At 39.3% G+C, this 13,392-nt stretch overlaps 1 protein-coding gene and 1 pseudogene across 2 annotated transcripts in view; one reads left to right on the top strand and one right to left on the bottom strand.

The window, feature by feature from the left end:
* The window catches only part of LOC122809761 (histo-blood group ABO system transferase-like), a 1,808,094-nt gene that overhangs the window by 1,792,452 nt on the left and 2,250 nt on the right, over nt 1-13,392 (top strand). The gene's annotated exons all lie outside the window — the stretch shown is intronic.
* Nucleotides 1-13,392, bottom strand: part of LOC122807954 — an 83,882-nt pseudogene that overhangs the window by 69,827 nt on the left and 663 nt on the right.

The following is a 13,392-nucleotide window of genomic DNA, read 5'->3' as shown; positions in this document are numbered from 1 at the left end:
TTCATATATATTTGATAATTGTTATATTTTATAAGTTATTTTAATTAAAATGCAATAAAATAAAATAAAAAATACATAAATTCTTGAAGATAAAATACCCTGTTATCACAGCAATTCCTAAGAGGTAACAGATCTCCCACTTAGGCCTATAGCCTGGAGCATCTAGTTAGACCAATATATAATGATAATATTTTGTTTGTGACAGCAGAGCTTAAGGAATTGTATCCCTGTATACCTCACAATGGTAAGTATTGAATGGATTTCTGAAGCCTTGGTATATGATGTCTGTTTGACTAATGTCAATATTAGCTTGATATGTTCTGTTATGGAAACTGTATTAATAACTTTTTTTGAAGAGGAATACTGTCACCATGTAAAGGGTATTGCAGTGGGAAAAGATCAGACCTGATTTATGCTAGTACTGCTTTATAGTTTGGGAAGATGAATGTTACATGGAAATTTTCTAGCAGTCTGATTAGAGGCCAGATAGTTAGGATGTCTAGTCTTATTTCAGATGATGGATTGTTTGAGAATGAATTAAGTAATCTGATGGTAATGTTTTTTTGAGAGGGGGTAACCCTTAGAGATAGTTAAAATGTATAGCAGTGGATATAAGTAGGACAGCAGAAGGTCTTAAGCCTATTTTAAAATGGGACAGTTACTAAAAGAAAGACATTTACTAATGTATATTCTAAGTCCAGGGTGATACCTTTCAATAAAAAAATGTATTTAAATTTAATAAAATGATACAGAAGAATTGGAATGGAGCTATAGGAAGGGGTCATCTGTGAGAGTTTTTGGGGGTAGACTCCCCGTTTGTATATAAATAGTTGAACAAGTTTTAAGAATAAGTTGGAAAATGCATTTAGGAATGTCAAGAAATGAAAATGATAAAATGTGATTCCTCTTTCCAAATATAGGCTTATAAATGAAAATAATTTTATTGCTGTTTCAGGGTATCTCTGAGCACCAATGTGCAAAAGCAGGTATAACTTAATCCGTGGGTTTGTTTATATTGCCATCAGTCTTTCCTGTGATGCATTTTTTTATATAGGAAAAACTGAAAGGCAGCTTAGAAATAAGAATGTTTATAGTATTAGTCAATGGTTTAATGCTTTATCTTTCACCCAGGTGAAGTATTATCACTTAATTCTAAGGATAATAACTGCTTACAGACAGTTCATTGGTAAGTGCTAGACAATTAGTCTACTGACCATTGTAAGGCTAGCCAATAGTAATAATAATAATAAAAAATTCCAATGTTTCCTTTATCTTCAAAAGGATAACACAATATATATCAGAGGAGAATTTCAAGCTACTTGTTCAATTATCTTACATTGAAAGTGGCAAAAATGTTACTGTGCTTGTCATGTAGATGAAGTTTGTCCCATAAGTGAGGGATATGCTGAGAAGTAAATCTGTCGCACCAATGTGTCTTATTTATCTTTTGATGATGGTTTAGTTCTCTTAGCTGGGCATTTGTATGACCATTTGTTCTGTGAAGGAGCAGGAGGACAAGGATGATCAGATCTGTCATGGCTCAAAAGGCTAAATGCAGATCCACCACAGAGGAGTCTGTAAGATACTGGGTACAGTGAGATGGCTTCTAGTTCCTCTGGATAACTGAGAGTTACTTGTTTTAATTAGAAATCTCAGTGGTCACTCAAGGTGAGTGATATGCTTAGTATACTAAGGCAAAAACACAGTTTCATAGGTAGATTGTTGCTCTGTAAAGATCCTTAGAAACTCAGGCATGCATGCCCATTATTTTTTTCCCCTTGTATTTTAAGTACAAATTAACCAGAGACAGGTAGAGTATTTACTTGTTGCCCCTATCCATAAGGGACAAGGGTGCTTAGTCAGGGGTGAATTTGCAGCTACCATTCATTCATCCGGGTTATATTTGAATACTTGAGGTAAAGTAGTTCACTTTACGTGGACAGGAAGACCATTACAAAGAAGTGGTATTTTCGGTGATCCATATCTATCCCTCCCACATGGTCTATCTATGTTGCAAAAGCGATTTTGATCTCGTGAACATGGGTTCATGGCCCTATTGGTCTTGTAAATATGTAGTAGGTCTAATAGAATTGGATATGTTGAGATTCTGTTTGTAATGTAGATATCACCCCTCAGTAGTCTGCATGACATCAAGAAGGAGGACAAGGCTTTGAGATGGTCTGCATTTTTTTTTATGATTTAGGCCCTTGATTTTCTTAGTAAGAGAACATTGAGATGTTCAAGTTTATTCAGCTGTTTGGACATGTGCATACTGAAAGGGGCATTACACTGAATGATTGACTTGATGAGTATGGAATACAGTGGATTGATCTCATCCCTGGACCTAGATGCTATGCCTTTATTATTAATCTGTGCAATAAAAAAGCCCTTTCTTACCATAGAAAAATATATGATTGACGGACAGTTCAATATCTACATATTGGTCCCCATATCTTTAACTGCCTAACAAACACGCCCCTGAAAATTGATCAGTGTGATAGTTGCAAGGGACTTCTTGCTTGCCAAAGGACATTTCTTGCCATTTAGTTTTAGTCCTTAAGTCTGACACCAGATACTGGTTTCATAAAGTCCCTATTGGAGGGTCTTATTGTCCTCTTGTGAGTTTGGTGGCACCAAGTTTACAGTCATCTGTAAAAGTTGGTCAGCAATAAACCCTTAAGAGTAGCTTTGACCTCTGAGAAATAATTGTCAAAGAAGAAGGGCCCAAGGACTGAGCCCTGGGGTACACCACTAGTGGCAGGACCTTTTAAGAAGGTAGAGCAGCCCACCCTTATTTTCTGGGTTCTGTTTATGAGCCAGTTTGTTATCCAATGAGTTGCATACTGATTAATATTTAGCTGGGATAGTTTATGATAAATGAGTTTGGGAACACTTTTGTGAGGTCTATATACACAGTGTGTACTGATTTGTCTTCATCCGTTCCTTCACTAATCCCCTCAAAGAGGTCAACTAGGTTAAGTAGGCAGGATCTACCCTTTACCAATCTGAACTGACTTAGGTCAAGAGTTTCAAGGTTAGCATTGTCCTTACTGATTCTGTAAAGATCCTTTCATAGCCTTACAGATGAGGCCGATTAGTCTTACAGTTCTATAATTTTGTGGATCCATCGATGCTCCACCTTTGTGAAAGGGGATGGCAGTTGTTATCCTCCATTCATCTGACGCAAAGCCTGCTTGGTGGCTGACATTGAATAGCCTCTGTAGGGGGTCTTACAGGTCCTGTAAGTAGCTTGGTATGTTATCCAGCACAAAGAAGCAATGTTCTTGGCCTTGGATACTTGTTCTTTGGAGATTTGAGGTTAGTGTTGATGAATATATGCAATCTGCGAATGTAGGATTGGAGTGGAGATGTCCAAGCTAAATTTATCTGCTAGAAGATTGGCTGTGGGATATGGGCCCAAGTATGTGATATCATTTACTATAAGCTCTATGTTTGCTAGATATTGTTTCTAAGATTTCTAACATGGTCAGAGACAGCTTTAGGATTGTCCTTTGCCAGGGTGGAGATATTTACCTCATATCTAGCTTTGGTTGATTTGATAAGTGTCTGGATTTCTCTGTTAGGTTTAGCAAGAGCTTTTTTGTTTTTTTTTTTTTGTTTTTCGAGAGTTATATATTTTTTTTTTTTGTGCAAGAATGTTTTTTTTTTATTCTTCTTGGAAAGTCTGTTTATATATGGGCCTCATCATAGGGATTTATTTCACTCAGTTTCAGTAGATTAACCTGCATAATCTCTGAATACTGAGGAAGCTTCTAGCTACAGTGTTGTGGGGTCTACACACATAGCCCAAACTGCAAATACGCTGAACCCCCTAAACCATGAAATTTCAAATTTCGAATCGTCATAGTCGGCCAACACCACAGCACGCTACATACTACATACCCAAACATAATAAATAAAACACATACATACACTAACCAAACCAGACTTCTAACCCTACACTAAACCTTACATACATTACTATCTATGCATTTCATCTTAACCAGCACCCTAACCCTAAGGTCCGTAACTATCGCACACTTACCCTACAGACATATACCCAAACAAAACAAATAATCCACACACATACACTTAACAAAACCCTACTTCTAACCCTACACTAAACCTTACATACATTACCTATCTATGCACTTACCTTAACCCGCACCCTAACCCTAAGGTCTGTAACTATCGCACACTTACCTTATGGAGCTATACCACAGACGGGCCAACCATGACAATTTGACATTTCGTGTTTCACGGTTTTGAATGTTCGATGTTACCGTAGTTCACACTATACATGTCGCTCAATTCCGATTAGCTCAAACGAGTTTTCAATTTCGTAATATAGACCTGTCTTATGGTGAATGTGACTGATTTCGGGTCCAGTTAAAGCAGGGAGTGAGTTACAATAGGTAAGGAGAAGAGGTGTCCCATATTGATGAGAACCAAATCCAGGGTTTTATCACCCCTAGTTGGGGTGTGGTCTGAAGAGTTTGCATTGATGAAGTCCAGAAGTTTCTGGGCATATATTTTAAAGGATGTATACATCTCTCAGTTAATGGATGGGTAGTGGAAATCCCCTAGGAGAATGATGTTTGTCTTAATGCATATGGGCTCCATATTAGGTAGCAGTTATGGGCTAAGGGGGGATGTAGAGGGGATCCTGTAGTTAGCTATGATATGAAATGAGGTCTAGTTAATGGTACATTGACATAAAAGTGCAAGTTATCTTGGTTAACTAGTCTGGAGGTGAAGTGTTTTTTCTTTAACATGGAGACACTGCCACATTTATTGCCTTCATAGATTGCGGTGGACCTAAATGTGTGGTAGGCCTTGGAACTCTGCATTGTTGGGTTGCTGTTAGTGGACTTTAGTGGTCTTGAACTAGATCTCCATAACATTGCATATATATTGATGTTTTCCAGGACAGGCAGTACCTGTAGGGAGTGATGTGTTTTTTTAAAGGCTTATAGCATTCAGCAGCAATATCTTTATATTTTCTGGATTCTGTTATATGTTGTAAGCCTTTGAGTACTGATGCCACCTAAAAAGGGTACTATGGGGTGTACAAAGCTCTAGCCAACATATAAAAGCCTTGGAGGGGTAGGTGTAGACCATCCCTGACAAAGCTGTTAGGACTGACTGCCATCTCCTCCCAGGCTGATATATATTGGACCCCCTTTGAATGACACCAGACGTTAAGCCAATTGTTGAAGTCAGTAGTCTTTTGTTTGTATCTTGGCAATATTTTTGGTGATGGCAAAATGCTGCTCAAGGCTAGTTTCCAACCTGCCTTAGACTCGCATTCTGAGAGTTCCATCGTGTTTCTCCTGTATTTAGTTCAAGAAGGTATGTCTCAAGTCATGCCAAAAGAGGTACTATATACATCAGTGTATGAGAGATGAGTGAAAGGGAATTAATACTTCTTTTGATCTAGAGGAAATGTGTTTGGAAAAGTAGATGAGCCAGATAGACATCTTTCCAAACTACTCCAGTAACATAATGGTTAGAAGATGAGAAATTATCAACAAAAGTGCCTAGATACCTTATGGCAGTGTATGGTTGGAGTAGTGTGTCACCCAGATGCTATGGTGTGCACTATTTTGCTAATGAAATAAACCATGCTAGTTTTCAATTGACAATTTCATAAAAGTAAGATATGATCCTAGAAACTGAAAAATGGCTTGTCTAGTACTTGTGCTCAAGAATTAGCCAAGTCAGAAAGAGAATCCAAATGGCCAGATCCAATGTAATCTTTTTTTCATCTAATTCAACATTTGGGTTATCAGATTTGGCTGGATCTGACTTCAGTACCTTTAGAAGCTAGGGCCCTTACCCTTCCCCACCCATAATCCCTAACATCCTCCAAATACCTTAGATCTTGTTTCAACCTTTGACATCAAGTGGCACTTTTTGAGGCTGCTGTAATAGTTTAAAGCCAAGTACCTTTTTATTTCTCTCTGCCTTTTTTGACAGCTCTTCCTTTTATCTTTCACCCCACCCCCACCTATTATTTCAGCTGAAATTAAAAAGAAATCATGTACACACACACACACACACACACACGTATGTACTTTTGTTCTATTTGCTTAGGCTCATTGACTTTAAAAGTTAGTTTGTTTAACCATATATGGTCTATTATTGTTATTTTTTTGTTGGGTAATTTGCTGGTGTTAGTGCTTCTTGACCTTTGATTTTCTCAGAGCGTTCTGTGTTGTCAATACTTTGCAATCTTCATGGCAGACAAGGTTCAAGGTTTCAAATAGCTTTTATATATCATATTCTTTGCAGCCATATTTGCTGCACTGCGGTTCGTCTTAACTCATTTCGGAGGAGTGAATGCAGAAACTAAATCATGTCTCGGAATATTGCTGTCATCATGCAACAGTATTATACTCTGCTCATTCATTCTGGTGCATAATATAACCTACTTGAAAAGTAAAGTGCACACATTAATATGTATGAGTTTTGGGATGGTTAAGTAGCAACACAAGTGTCAATAAAATGCATTGTTGTTCATAGGTAAGTACTGGGCTAGCTGCCCTAGTGGGCCATTTTAAGCCTAGCCAGTTCCTTTCAAAGGTGAGGATTAAACCCTGTACCCTGTATCTGTCAGGTAAACACCTTAACTGGTATGCCCCAACCTTAAGAAGTTCTGGGCCTTCCTCCCTGATCTAAACAAACTATAGATTATGCTGTGATTACCTGGCCCACCAAATCTATCACTTAACATACCTGTAGTACAAGCCACAAGATCTACTTAATTGACAGTATACTTTTATCCCATCCCCGGTGCAGACCATTTTTCCTTTAATTATAGCTGCAGTACATTTTTCAGTAGGCTATTCTAAACAGCCCAACTCATTCCTTGTAGCAATGAATACTTTGTCATGTCACCCTTAACCTGTTTATTTTGTTATTACCTAGTATTTTCAAGTGATATGCTCTTTTCCTCAAACATTTCTCTTGTGAAAGCTGGTACGCAGTCCAAACTATGTCAGCACTCATGAAATAATTAAACATTAATTCCTGCCTGCTTTCTGTTTTCAACATAATTATGTTATGCTCTCATAGTCCCACATTGTATAAGTGCTACGTTTTGCTGCTGTGCTCCAAGTTTCTCATCTTTGTCTTCAAGATGCTGAGAATGGCAGAGAGTACTCCAAATGCCTTTATGAAAATAAGGTATTTGCTGGTAGTGATATCTGTGCCTATGTATTTCAGAACTCTGCCACATTTCCTTGCTGTTTTATCACATTGTGCATTTACTCGGTTGGCAGTATTTCATGGGCTTGTTTTCATTTGTTTTTGCTTTCCTTTCTTTCTTTCTTTCTTCCTGTGCTCCCTCCCTATGGACATCAACCCCCCATTTCCCATTGGCCGATTTATTTACCTAAACCCCTCTTTCCCATGTGCCACAAAGAGAATGATATAAGAGATAGGAATCTCATCAGTCATCAAGCAGGATTTTTTTGAATCCTTCCAGTGCTCCTCTTGATGTCTGGAAAGTATGTTCAGTGTCAGCTACAATGGGCATTTTGAGTGCATGCTTTTTGTACACTTAGAGTATAGCAGTCCATAGCAGCGCATGTCCCCAGTCCATAAGCTACAGTTTGGGCCTTCTTCCCAGCTAGTGCTTTTGTTGGGATATTACCTTAAACCCCCATCCCAGTGAGCAAGCTAGCATCAGTCGTGCACTCCCTTCCCACCTTTCTAGTTGTGTATTTCTATGTGGGGAGGTCTGATTGTATATTTACATTTAATTTAATTTAATATATCATTTTTAGACCAGTTCTCTTTTTTTCAGCTTCTAACCTATTACATTCTTGTGTTCAACAAAAAAGACACAGTTATACTAACAGGCCTATCTAGAACAAAGATGTTAAAAAGAACAATTCATAGTATTGAGTTATGTGATTATCCACTCCACACTTTCCTTTTACTTTAGGAAACTTTATTTACTCTTGTTTTGTGAATCTTTCCCCTTATGTTTCCACTCCTAAGACAGTTGCATTTTTTTTCTTACTTATTTGCTACCCTTTTGAGAGGTTCTTTATCATAAGCTTTGTTAAATTTCAAGTAAACCATGTTCATAGCCCTTTCTCATTTAATATTCTGTTTATCCAGTTTCAAAGTCTCTTACATTTTGTCTGCTATAACTTTTCAGTTGTGAACCCATTCTGTTTTGGTTCTTGCGCCCCACAGGTTTTCTGATATTCTGAAAATCTTTTCTTCACTAATGTTTCCATGATTTTGCCAAGTACTGAGATCAGTTGACATATAGACAGTTTATAGCATTCCATTTTAGTAAAGGAGGATCACATCTGCTTTATTCAGCTCTGTATGAGAGTTATCCACCACCATCATGATTTCCTAAAATGGTTACTTATTTATTTTTATTTATTTATTTATTTTACATTTGTTGACCGGGCTAGTCCAACTGGATACATGTCCATTTTCAGTGGAGGCCCGGGGAGAAAAGCTCCAAGATCATGGTTACAAAAAAACACATACAATTACAGAGTTGAGACAAATAGATACACTGACGTTTCAAGGCAAGATAAAGCAAGCAAGTAGTTATAAATATAATTAAAATGGGTACAGATTTTGAACAGAAGAACTAATAGGGCTATATTGTGGACTCTTAGGTTATAGAGTTGAGTGGAGGCTTGGAGAGGCAAGGTAAGGTAGGGACGTTCACTATTAGTCTGGATTAGAGCAAGGGTATAACCATTGGGACTTCAGGAGAGCTCTGAGGTGTACTTTAAATTGGTCCAGAGAGGACATAAGTCTTAGGCTGTTTGGGAGGGCATTCCAGGATTTGCCAATGGAATTAGCATATAGTGCTTCACCACCGGAGTTGTTAGATTTAATGGTCAGTACTTGTAGACTTTTTGAGGACCTGAGGGAAGTAAGGTTGGAGTAAGGGGTAAGTAGTTTGTTCAATGCGGGAGTTTTATCTGGATGGTTGATGATTTTAAAAGCCTAAGTGAGTTGGTTGAGTTTGAGAATATTAGGCAGTTCTAGCCAATCTAGTGACCTTAGGTTTAGGCAGTGATGTGTGCGATAGGGCATTCCCGTTATGAATCTGGCAATGTGATTGTAGGTAGTAGAAAGTTTATTGAGCTCTCTCTTATGGAGGAAGGAGAATATTGGGGAGGCATAAAGGAGTGTGGAGAGGAGGTGGGTATGGGCAATTGTTAGTTTGGTATGCGGGGTTAAGAAGGTCTTTATTCTATACATTGATCCGAGTTTTTTGTTGACCGACTTGATGGTTAGATTTACATGCATATCAAATTTAAGTTTGTGGTCTATAGTCACCCCTAATAGCTTGGTGTGGGAGATGGGGTAGATTATGGTACCATTATTGGAGGACACGTGGAAGGTTGGATTGTTAGTGTCAGGGGGATCTATACCTTGGGCGGTAGTTGGAGTGGGGAAAAATAAAAGTAATTTGGTTTTGGTTGGGTTGAGTAGGAGTTTAAGTTCCATGAACCATTTGGAAAAGCAGTTTTGGGTTGTGACTTGGAGACTGGCAAGAGAGATGTCAGAGCAGATAAGGGTGGAATCATCTGCATATTGAATGCAGGTGGATTTAGGAATGATAGAGTGTAGACCGTTTATAAATATGGAAAAGAGAAGGGGACCAAGGATAGATCCTTGGGGAACACCAATATTGGTGGGGAGTAGGTCTGATAGCTTATTTTGCCACTGAACCGCCTGTTTTCTGCAAGAGAGGTAGGCGTTAAACCAACTTATTGTTGGTTTACTAAGATGAAAGGTTTCCAGTGTGTGGAGCAATTGTTGGTGGTTGACCATATCGAAGGCTTTCGATAGGTCTAGAAAGAGCGCAGAGGAGATAAATTTTTGTTGCGGTTGTGGTTGAGTCAACAAAGGAGAGGAGAGCAGTGGTTGTGCTGTGATGGGGGCGGAAGCCGTGTTGGGTGTTGGATAGAAGGTTATTTTGTGTGAGGTAGGTAATAAGTTGTTTGTGGACACAGTGTTCCATTATTTTGGCTAGAGGAGACAGTATGGCTATGGGTCTATAGTTAGAAGTGTCAGTGGAGGACCCTCCTTTATGGAGGGGGATGATATAAGAGATTTTCCAAATAGAGGGAATAGAGGCTTCTGAAATGGTTCGGTTGATCAAGATTGAGACAGGGTAGGCTATGGCATCAGATGCTATTTGTAAGTATTTGGCTGGGAGCGAGTCAGCCGCAAGGGTGGTTGGTTTAAGTTTCTTCAAGAGGGTACATATATAGGAGGTGGGGGTAGGTTGAAGGTAGTTTGGGTTGGATCATTGGTTGAGGATGCCACCGAGGGGGAAGTGGCAAGCTTACTGGCGAGGGACTGGATGGTCTCGGTAAAAAAAGAATTAAAAGTGTTAGCTATTTCAATTGGATCTTTATCCATGAGTTTTTCAGGGGTGGGGGTAGTAGATTTACCTGGATGAAGGAGGTGATTGAAACCAGCCCAGAATTTTTTAGGATTATACTGATATTTATCTTGGAGGTGACAGAAGTATTGTTTTTTATCAGACATAACGGCTGCTTTGGTTGAATTTCTAAGCTGCAGGAACTTGATGCGATCTAAGGGGGTTTTTGTGGTTCTCCATTTGTTCCAGGCCAGGTCTCTGAGTCTAATTTTAGATTTAGTGTCTTGTGTTAGCCAAGGTGCTATATACGTACCTTAGTTCTAGTAAGTCGCTTAGGAGCATGAGAGTCAAGTATCTTGAGGAAGGTGTCATTAAAGTGTGATATGCTCTCGTCTAAAGGTAGGATTTTTAGAATATGCCAGTTACAAGCCTTGAGATCAGCTAGAAATTTGTCTGGGACAAAATTCTTGCTGTTCCTAACTAGTCTAGTTATGGGGGGATTTGTAGTTGGACATTTCTGTTTTATAATAAAGGTGGCAAGGTGGTCACTGAGGTCATTAGGAAGGGTCCCTGCAGTATAGTTGTTAGGATTCTTATTAGTAAGAATCCAGTCGATGATGCTCTCCCTTTGTTGGGCATGACCTATTCTAGTGGGAGAGAATATTTTGGGAGAAACCATGTAAGTTAATGGGGAGAGGGTTTGATTGAGCAGAGTATAGAGACCAGTCAATATTAACATCTCCTAAAATTATAGTTTCTTGTGGATAGTTGTTGGCGAGCCAACTAAGAGTTTGTTCAAGGATTTCAACATTTTTGCCAGGTGGTAGGTAAATTACTAAGAGATTAATACTTTTTTGGTTGTTTAGGGATAGCTTCAGGGCAATCAGTTCCAGGTTGGGAACTTTTGGGGGTTGGAGTAAATTCATTGTGATGTTCAAGGTGTTCTTGAACATGACAGCTATTCCCCCACCCTTTCTGGTTATTCGATCAGCCCTGAGGATGTTGTACCCAGGTGGAATGATTTCCTCATCCTTAGTGCTGGGTTTGAGCCAAGTTTCTGAGAGACATATGATGTCAGGAGAGTGGGTTTCGAGCATGGCATGTAAGCTGTGGACTTTATTATTAATGCTTCTAAGGTTAAGATGAAGCATCAGGAGGGAGTCCATTGGGCTTCTAACTACATTGAGGGGGTTAGGGCCTAGGTCATTGTTGGGGCCTGGGTTGGGGTGGATATCACCGTCTTTTGTAATTGATTTTTTCAAATAATCGAGTATTTTTTGTAGTTTAATTAATTGTATAAGATGGTCCCTAGTTGAGGATATTTTGGGGCGACAGAGTGAATGGTGAAAATTTTTGGGTAACAACTGAGTAGCAGGGTAAAGAGAGGGAGGGATGAGATTAGTGGGGTTATTGGAATGCAGGGAGGTCTGACCATTGGGGAGGTAGACTCCTATGAGGGTGTGGGTTTCAAAGTTTGTTAATAGGTAAGGAAAAATAAGGAGTAAGAGTGCAAGGGGGAGGGTGGTAAGTGAATTTCTATCCATGGTGAGGGGTGAGGTTGATGGGTAGATAGGGCTAGGGGTGTTACTTTGGTCGATTGGTATGTAAAAAGCTGGATGTGAGTAGTGGGTGTTATTGGAGAGAGTATGGTAGGTCGGCGGAGTAGACTTAGTAATATTGACAGGTAGGGAAATGGAGTGGGGAAGGAGGGGACAGTTGTGATTGGGTGGTGGAAAGGGGGATGGGCTTGATGACTAAATAAATGTAGAGGTACTAGGGGCGGGTGAGAATAGGGGGCAGGGAGGGGAGCGGAGCAAGCCCGAGCGTAGTGAGGGCGGAGCGGGTACTACACCACAAAGGTTACCCTGGGTCTTAAAGGTAACCAGATTCAACAGTAACTTGTTCAAGATTTTATAAACAGAACCTGTTTTTATTTGGCGTTATTCTGCTTGATTCCAGTAGCAGAACGCCAGATATTTAAACAAACTAATGTAGAATAATAGTCCTTTACCCTGAGTCAATGTTTAGAGTCAGAGGTGTTTGTTGGAGGGTTGTATGTGCATTCGCACTTGTGGAGGGTCCTGTGCCACGCGGTGTACTTGGGGGCTATCTGAGGTGAAAAATAATGGAAAGAGAAGTTAAATTTAGTGTTAGGTATCTCTGAGGTAATTATTAGAAAGAGACTTGTAAGCAGTAAAGTAGATAAAAGGCACAAATCAGCTGGAAATTACTGTTAAATCTCACCATGTAGGACTATGCAATACGTAATTACAATAGCGTTGCTTATATACGCCACAAGGCATGCAGTTACACAGGAAGAGCGTGTTCTGCGAGTAATACGCACACGCTAAACATTAAGAACACTTGTTGCAGGTTGAACACCAGATAAACAGCGGTTTAGGTTAGCTAGTTGCAAAACGCGTGTTCTGCGAGCTCCACAGGCTTAAGAGACACGCAAAGTAGTTACGCTAGGCTTTCAAGAGTAGCACACAGTAGAATGCAGCAAAAACTTTAACTGTCTGGCTTTTAAGCACTCGCAAACAACTAAGTACCAAAGACATAAACATATAATGCAGGCACAATCTACAGAATACAATCACAGATGCAGTTATGTTAAAAAAGAAAGCGCTCACACTATGAGCTTACACTGTGAAGTATTAGCATTAACAGAATAGCAGAGTCTAGCGTTTACTTCGTTTCAAGTAATAAGACTTAGCAATGTTAAAATGACTGAATCATAAACCCTACACGAGACTAGCAGAGACTAGCGTTTTATCTTTTTGAAACAATAGAACTTTAAGAAGTTAAAATTACTACAACACATACCCTAAACAAGGAAAATGAATCCGTGCATGTGGGTAGGTTCGTCCCTGAACTTTTCCCTTGACCAGAAGTAATGGCGGAAAACCACAAGGGTGCAATATAACCTTACTGACGTCAGGGACTACACCACAAAGGTTTCCCTGGGTCTTAAAGGTAACCAGATTCAACAGTAACTTGTTCAAGATTTTATA

The sequence above is a fragment of the Protopterus annectens genome, chromosome 8.part0 (assembly GCF_019279795.1).
Source record: "Protopterus annectens isolate FY-2018-M chromosome 8.part0, PAN1.0, whole genome shotgun sequence".
NCBI classification, from domain to species: Eukaryota; Metazoa; Chordata; order Ceratodontiformes; family Protopteridae; genus Protopterus; species Protopterus annectens.
This window is presented reverse-complemented; position numbering and strand designations above follow the sequence as displayed.